Genomic DNA, 9,500 nt, shown 5'->3' with positions numbered 1-9,500 from the left:
GTACATTATTTTCAGGATCTGCCTTGCTAGCCTAAAGAAAGGCAAAGCCGGCGACCTTTCACCGCCAAAACCAGCACCTGCGTCAGCACTCATAGGCAAGATGGCGCCTCCGTTCAGGACCTACATGGCCGGACACAAACTGGTAAGATCTCTGCATCGACGCAAGTACCAGAGGGAGACTTGGATAGCACACATCTAGAATTAAAATAATCGCCTTTTGCTTGACTATCAGTTTTTTTTTGTTTGCTTGACTATCGAGTTAATAAGCTGCCATCCCAAAATTCTGGGCAAGCTGCGGCCAATCCTCCATGTCATCTTCGGTAGATGATGCTGAGCCTGCCTTATATATATCTAAACCAGGATGGATTCAAGTGCTCCAATAATGGTTCGTGGACTCCGAACTGGCTTTATCAGAGCTTCCGGCCATGCTAACGATCAGATTGATCTATGGTTCGAGGCGTCAACCGAGTAAGTCCGGCATGTACAGCAGCGAGTAACTTGCGTCATTCAGTCACACGCTGAGCCTCAGTGAGATCGATGATTACCACGATCTGCCACCCAGGCACCCATGCACACGGATGGGCTGATTGATCATTTTAGAGAGGCAGCGTTCTTGGAGGAGGTTATGTCAACGATCCACAACCACCTTGCAGGGTTCGACCATCTCACGAAGCTGCAGCCTTCACGAGGCACTATGGGATTATTTTTCAACACGGTATGTCTCTTCACTTTGCTTGATGTCGTATTCTACCATTTGTTCCTATTTGGGAACGTCAAAAACTGCCTTAGTAAAATAATTTCTCTCAAAGTTGTCATGGTGGCATGTTCATCCCGGCAGAAGCATGGCAGAAGATGTGTCAAAGTTTAAAAAATAGCACCATTAAGTGCAACATATAAGTAGGTAAAAGAATTAGGTAGCTGAAGCTGAAGACTAACATGATGGAATAGTGAAGCCTAGGTGAAACAAAGTGGTTAACTGGTCTCTTAAACATTTTTTTTTTAAAATAAGTTATTATCTGGTCTATTAAACATTGATGATGTTTGCCACGCTGTAAGTGAATAATTTATCAGTTTCAGTTGAATTGGTATGCGGCCATGTTATGCGCCCTGCTTGCCTGAAGAATTTGAATAAATAAAGGTTGTTTTATTTTTGCAGGGATGAATACGTATTCGCAGAAAAAGCCAAATTTATAATTATATCGGACTTCCGTATTGTTATTCTGTCCGCTAATTTGGTAAGTTTAAATTCAACGTTCTTATTGTACATATTACATGTTGGTTCATATTTAAATTCTCCGGGTTCTACATTGTCGTGATTCATAAGTGAAAATTTGTACGAGTATTCTGTTTCGCGGACTGGGTATGCTTAAATTCAACCGTTCTTATATTGTACATATTAGGTGCTCTTTCATATTTAAATCTCTTCGTGAATTATTATGCATTAATTCCGTAACAATTCTATTTTTCTTGGTGTGCTGCATAGAAAAGTAGCATACTTGCAGATGGCTGACTGACAACAACTACTAATATTTTTGGGCAAAATGGCACAAAATTGCTGCTCTGCTTGCCATCTATTGCTGGAAAGAACAACTAAAGCTTACAGCTTCGGTGGGTCAGTGCCCCTATTCATGTAAAACATTACACTAATATAAGGGAAGTGTACGGGATTAACTGTGGGAAGATAGTTCAAGATTTAGGAAGTTTACGTGGCAGAACATAAAAATATAGAGCATATTATAGTAGATAAGTAATAAAAATGTATTAAATATATTCATGTATTAAGTGTAGTTGGTTAGTAGTGAAAATATAGGTTAAGACTCAAGGCAAGTTAATTGTGTTAGAACATAAATATATAGAGCACATGATAATTAATAAAAAAATAATTTTTTCCATTAATTTTTTCAACCATATAGAATATTCTATTTATAACCTTAACTAATTTACCCTATTTGTGTAAGTGAAGATCATGTATCTTTGTTCGTGATAATTGATAATAATAAATACTAATAATAATTTTACTTGATACATATATTGTGTAATCAACGTGCTTCATCAAGAATAGGCGCAGTTCATAGGGTAAGTAGCTAATGAATCCAGTTGATACATCACTCATATATATTAATATTTTGTAGACATGAAAATTACTGCATGAATGATGTGAGACAATTGATTGTTGAAGTTCGACAAAATAATGCAATGTAGCATGTTAGAGTCCTCTACCGCATAAAATAACTCGAGACTAAATAATTAATGAAATTATTTAGTTTTGCCATCTATGACATATGCAAAAGTTTATCACATCGATTGAAACATGTGATATAGTGTTGCATCTTATCTCTCTTAAGGTCAAATACGGTTTCGAGAAGGAGCAAAATATATATACATAAAGATTTAAAAACATTATTGCTAACCGCGCAATCGCGCGGACCACCCAACTAGTTACTCATAAAGCAATAAATTCGAAGTAAAGGCATTGAAGCAACACAAAGGAAGATTAAGTTTCAGCGGTTGCTTTCAACTTCAACATGTATATCTCATGGATAATTGTCAACACAAAGCAATATAACAAGTGCAATAAGTAAACATGTAAGAATCAATGCACACAGTTGATACAAGTGTTTGCTTCTAAGATAGAAAGAATAGGCAAACTGACTCAACAATAAAGTAAAAGATAGGCCCTTCACAGAGGGAAGCATTGATTACTATATTTGTGCTAGAGCTTTTCATTTTGAAAACAAGAAACAATTTTGTCAACGGTAGTAATAAAGCATATGAGTTATGTATAAGACATCTTATAAGTTGCAAGCCTCATGCATAGTATACTAATAGTGCTCGCACCTTGTCCTAATTAGCTTGGATTAACACGGATTATCATTGCATAGCATATGTTTCAACCAAGTGTCACAAAGGGGTACCTCTATGCCGCCTGTACAAAGGTCTAAGGAGAAAACTCGCATTGGATTTCTCGCTTTTGATTATTCTCAACTTAGACATCCATACCAGGACAACATAGACAACAAATAATGGACTCCTCTTTAATGCATAAGCATTCAACAACAGTTAATATTCTCATAAGAGATTGAGGATTAGCTGTCCACACTGAAACTTCCACCATGAATCATGGCTTTAGTTAGCGGCCCAATGTTCTTCTCTAACAGTATGCATACTCAAACCATTTGATTGTGAAAACCGCCCTTACTTCAGACAAGACGAACATGCATAGCAACTCCCATGATATTCAACAAAGGTAAAAGTTGGTGGCGTCCCCAGAAAACATGGTTACCGCTCAACAAGCAACTTATTAAGAAACAAGACACATAAGTACATATTCTTCACCACGATAGTTTTTAAGCTATTTGTTCCATGAGCTATATATTGCAAAGATAAAGAATAGAAATTTTAAAGGTAGCACTCAAGTAATGTACTTTGGAATGGCGGAGAAATACCATGTAGTAGGTAGGTATGGTGGACACAAATGGCATGGTTATTGGCTCAAGGATTTGGATGCACGAGAAGAATTCCTCTCAATACAAGGCTAGGCTAGCAAGGTTGTTTGAAACAAACTCAAGTATAAAAGGTGCAGCAAAGCTTACATATGAACATATTGTAACTATTATAAGACTTTACATTGTCTCCTTGTTGTTCAAACACCTCAACCAGAAAATATCTAGACTCTAGAGATCAATCATGCAAACCAAATTTTAACAAGCTCTATGTAGTTATTCATTAATGAGTACAAGGTACATGATGCAAGAGCTTAAACAAGATCTATATGAGCACAACAATTGCCAAGTATCACATTATTCAAGACATTAAACCATTTACCACATGCGGCATTTTCCATTTCCAACCATATAACAATGAATGAAGTAGTTCAACTTTCGCAATGAACATTAAAGATAAAGCTAAGAACACATGTGTTCATACGAAACAACGGAGCATGTCTCTCTCCCAAACAAAGAATGCTAGGATCCGATTATTCAAACAAAAACAAAAATAAAAACAAACAGACGCTCCAAGTAAAGCACATAAGATGTAACGGAATAAAAATATAGTTTCACTAGAGGAACCTGATAAGTTGTCGATGAAGAAGGGATGCCTTGGGCATCCCCAATCTTAGACGCTTGAGCCTTCTTAAAATATGCAGGGATGAACCACGGGGGCATCCCCAAGCTTTGACTTTTCACTCTTCTTGATCATATTATATCATCCCCCTCTCTTGACCCTTGAAAACTTCCTCCACACCAAACTCGAAACAAACTCATTAGAGGTTCAGTGCATAATTCATATATTCAGAGGTGACATAATCATTCTTAACACTTCTGGACATTGCACAAAGCTACTGAAAGTTAATGGAACAAAGAAATCCATCTAACATAGCAAAACAGGCAATGCGAAATAAAAGGCAGAATCTGTCAAAACAGAAAAGTTCGTAAAGACGAATTTTAAAGTGGCACCAGACTTGCTCACATGATAATGCCCAAATTGAATGAAAGTTGCGTACATATCTGAGGATCACGCACGTAAATTAGCAGATTTTTTTGATTTTCGTACAGGGACTACTGCTCAAATTCGTGACAGCAAGAAATCTGTTCCTGCGCAGTAATCCAAATCTAGTATTGGCTTTACTATCAAAGACTTTACTTGGCACAACAATGCAATAAAATAAAGATAAGGAGAGGTTGCTACAGTAGTAAACAACTTCCAAGACTCAAATATAAAATAAAGTGCAGAAGTAAAATGATGGGTTGTCTCCCATAAGCGCTTTTCTTTAACGCCTTTCAGCTAGGCGCAGAAAGTGTGTATCAAGTAACATCAAGAGACGAAGCATCAACATCATAAGCTCCCCCATCCGTAGTGGTACTAAGGGCTTTGTCAATTTTAGGCCTATAATAATATTTTTTTGGTTTAGGCACTTTAGAGACATACATAAACTTTTGCTCCTTACCCACATAAGCTTTCTCCTTAAACTTAAGAGAAGAAAAAGTTGAACCCAATGTTCCTATAGCTTCTTCGAGTTCACTAATCCTATGGGTTCGATTATCATGAGTAGCACAAGTTTCTAAAACAGCAATTCTCTCATTAATTCCACCTACAGATTTATCAAGTTTATCAGTACTATTAAGTAATATTCCCAATTTAGTCTCAATACTTGGAAGATCTTTTTCTATGGCTTCCAACTTTTTCATGACATCTTCAAGAGAGATTTCAATTTTAGCTTCATTAACAGGTGGTAATCCAACTAGACTCTCAATAATGCAAGTAGCTTCTAAAGCCGGAGTGCCTAGGAAATTACCTCCCGCAAGAGTATTGATACGTCTCCGACGTATCGATAATTTCTTATGTTCTATGCCATATTATTGATGATACCTACATGTTTTATGCACACTTTATGTCATATTCGTGCATTTTCTGGAACTAACCTATTAACAAGATGCCGAAGTGCCAGTTGCTGTTTTCTGCTGTTTTTGGTTTCAGAAATCCTAGTAAGGAAATATTCTCGGAATTGGACGAAATCAAGGCCCAGGGGCCTATTTTCTCACGAAGCTTCCAGAAGTCCGAAGGAGAGACGAAGAGGGGCCACGGAGGGGCCACACTATAGGGCGGCGCGGCCCCCCCCTTGGCCGCGCGGCCCTGTGGTGTGGGGCCCCCGTGCCGCCTCTTGACCTGCCCTTCCGCCTATAAAAAGTCTCCGTGACGAAACCCCCAGTACCGAAAAACCACGATATGGAAAACCTTCCAGAGCCGCCGCCATCGCGAAGCCAAGATCTGGGGGACAGGAGTCTCTGTTCCGGCACCCTGCCGGAGCGGGGAAGTGCCCCCGGAAGGCTTCTCCATCGACACCGCTGCCATCTCCACCGCCATCTTCATCACCGCTGCTGCTCCCATGAGGAGGGAGTAGTTCTCCATCGAGGCTCGGGGCTGTACCGGTAGCTATGTGGTTCATCTCTCTCCTATGTGCTTCAATACAATAATCTCATGAGCTGCCTTACATGATTGAGATTCATATGATGATGCTTGTAATCTAGATGTCATTATGCTAGTCAAGTGAGTTTTACTTATGTGATCTCCGGAGACTCCTCGTCCCACGTGTGTAAAGGTGACGAGTGTGTGCACCGTGTGGGTCTCTTAGGCCATATTTCACGGAATACTTATTCACCGTTGAATGGCGTAGTGAAGTGCTTATTTATATCTCTTTATGATTGCAATATGTTTTGTATCACAATTTATCTATGTGCTACTCTAGTGATTTGTTATTAAAGTAGTTTTATTCCTCCCGCACGTGTGCAAAGGTGACGAGTGTGTGCACCGTGTTAGTACTTGGTTTATGCTATGATCATGATCTCTTGTAGATTGAGAAGTTAACTATTGCTATGATAATATTGATATGATCTATTCCTCCTACATATGCATGAAGGTGACGAGTGTGCATGCTATGCTAGTACTTGGTTTAGTCTTTTGATCTATCTTACACTAAAGGTTACTAAAATATGAGCATTATTGTGGAGCTTGTTAACTCCGGCATTGAGGGTTCGTGTAATCCTACGCAATGTGTTCATCATCCAACAAAAGTGTAGAGTATGCATTTATCTATTCTCGTTATGTGATCAATGTTGAGAGTGTCCACTAGTGAAAGTCTAATCCCTAGGCCTTGTTCCTAAATATCGCTATCGCTGCTTGTTTACTCGTTTTATCGCGTTACTACTCGCTGCGTTACTACTCGCTTGTTTACTCGTCCCGGGCAAAGCACTTTTCCGGTGCCGTTGCTACTACTTATTCATACCACCTGTATTTCACTATCTCTTCGCCGAACTAGTGCACCTATTAGGTGTGTTGGGGACACAAGAGACTTCTTGCTTTGTGGTTGCAGGGTTGCATGAGAGGGATATCTTTGACCTCTTCCTCCCCGAGTTCGATAAACCTTGGGTAATCCACTTAAGGGAAACTTGCTCGCTGTTCTACAAACCTCTCGCTCTTGGAGGCCCAACACTGTCTACAAGAATAGAAGCTCCCGTAGACATCAAGCACTTCTCTCGGCGCCGTTGCCGGGGAGGAAAGGTAAAAAGGCACTCATACTCCGGTTCCAGTGTAACGCACTTTTCTCGGCGCCATTGTGTTTGTGCTCGAAGCTATTTCCTTTAGATCCTGCAATTGCATCTTTTTGTTTCTTGTTTACACTAGTTTGGCATAATGTACAAGAGTGAGCTTCTTATTCTATTTCCTGATTTAAAACATGGATTGTTTGATGCGAAAATTAAAAAACCTATGGAATCATATTTGCATGCTGGTAGTAATATTAGTATGAACGCTTTGAAAACCATTGTTGATAATAATATAGAAAGTTCTAAGCTTGGGGAAGCTGGTTTTCATGATCTTTTTAGTCCCCCAAGCATTGAGGAGAAAATTTTATTTGATGATACTTTGCCTCCTATTTCTGATGATTATAATGATAGTGGTCTTTTGGTGCCACTTACTGCGGAGAGCAAATTTTGTTGTGATTATACTATGCCTCCTACACTTGATGAGAATAATAATGATAGCTACTTCGTTGAATTTGCTCCCGCTATTACTAATAAAATTGACTATGCCTATGTGGAGAGTAATAATTTTATGCATGAGACTCATGATAAGAATGCTTTATGTGATAGTTATATTGTTGAGTTTACTCATGATGCTACTGAAAGTTATTATGAGAGAGGAAAATATGGTTGTAGAAATTTTCATGTTACTAAAACACCTCTCTATGTGCTGAAATTTTTGATGCTACACTTGTTTTATCTTCCTATGCTTGTTACTTTGCTCTTCATGAACTTGTTTATTTACAAGATTCCTATGCATAGGAAGCATGTTAGACTTAAATGTGTTTTGAATTTGCCTCTTGATGCTCTCTTTTGCTTCAACTACTATTTCTTGCGAGTGCATCATTAAAACTGCTGAGCCCATCTTAATGGCTATAAAGAAAGAACTTCTTGGGAGATAACCCATGTGTTATTTTGCTACAGTACTTTGTTTTATATTTGTGTCTTGGAAGTTGTTTACTACTGTAGCAACCTCTCCTTATCTTAGTTTTGTGTTTTGTTGTGCCAAGTAAAGTCTTTGATAGTAAAGTAAGTACTAGATTTGGATTACTGCGCAGAAACAGATTTCTTTGCTGTCACGAATCTGGGTCTATCTCCCTGTAGGTAGCTCAGAAAATTACGCCAATTTACGAGCATGATCCTCAGATATGTACGCAACTTTCATTCAATTTGAGCATTTTCGTTTGAGCAAGTCTGGTGGCCTAATAAAATCCATCTTTACGGACTGTTCTGTTTTGACAGATTCTGTCTTTTATTTCGCATTGCCTCTTTTGCTATGTTGGATGAATTTCTTTGATCCATTAATGTCCAGTAGCTTTATGAAATGTCCAGAAGTGTTAAGAATAATTGTGTCACCTCTGAACATGTTAATTTTTATTGTGCACTAACCCTCTAATGAGTTGTTTCGAGTTTGGTGTGGAGGAAGTTTTCAAGGGTCAAGAGAGGAGGATGATATACTATGATCAAGGAGAGTGAAAGCTCTAAGCTTGGGAATGCCCCGGTGGTTCACCCCTGCATATTCTAAGAAGACTCAAGCTGTCTAAGCTTGGGGATGCCCAAGGCATCCCCTTCTTCATCGATAAATTATCGTGTTCCTTCTCTTGAAACTATATTTTTATTCGGTCACATCTTATGTGCTTTACTTGGAGCGTCTCGTGTGCTTTTGTTTTTGTTTTTGTTTGAATAAATTGGATTACATCATGCTTGTGTGGGAGAGAGACACGCTCCGCTGGTTCATATGAACACATGTGTTCTTAGCTTTTAATTTTCATGGCGAAGTTTCTGCTTCGTTAAATTGTTATATGGTTGGAATTGGAAAATGCTACATGTAGTAAATTGCTATATTGTCTTGGATAATTTGATACTTGGCAATTGTTGTGCTCATGTTTAAGCTCTTGCATCATATACTTTGCACCCATTAATGAAGAAATACTTAGAGCTTGCTAATTTGGTTTGCATATTTGGTTTCTCTAGAGTCTAGATAACATCTAGTATTGAGTTTTGAACAACAAGGAAGACGGTATGGAGTCTTATAATGTTTACCATATGTCTTTTATGTGAGTTTTGCTGTACCGTTCATCCTTGTGTTTGTTTCAAATAACCTTGCTAGCCTAAACCTTGTATCGAGAGGGAATACTTCTCATGCATCCAAAATCCTTGAGCCAACCACTATGCCATTTGTGTCCACCATACCTACCTACTACATGGTATTTATCCGCCATTCCAAAGTAAATTGCTTGAGTGCTACCTTTAAAATTCCATCATTCACCTTTGCAATATATAGCTCATGGGACAAATAGCTTAAAAATTATTGTGGTATTGAATATGTACTTATGCACTTTATCTCTTATTAAGTTGCTTGTTGAGCGATAACCATGTTTCTGGGGACGCCATCAACTATTCTTTGTTGGATATCATGTG

This window comes from Lolium rigidum, chromosome 7 (genome assembly GCF_022539505.1).
Source record: "Lolium rigidum isolate FL_2022 chromosome 7, APGP_CSIRO_Lrig_0.1, whole genome shotgun sequence".
In the NCBI taxonomy this organism is placed as follows: Eukaryota; Viridiplantae; Streptophyta; class Magnoliopsida; order Poales; family Poaceae; genus Lolium; species Lolium rigidum.
Note: the sequence above shows the minus strand (reverse complement) of the source record.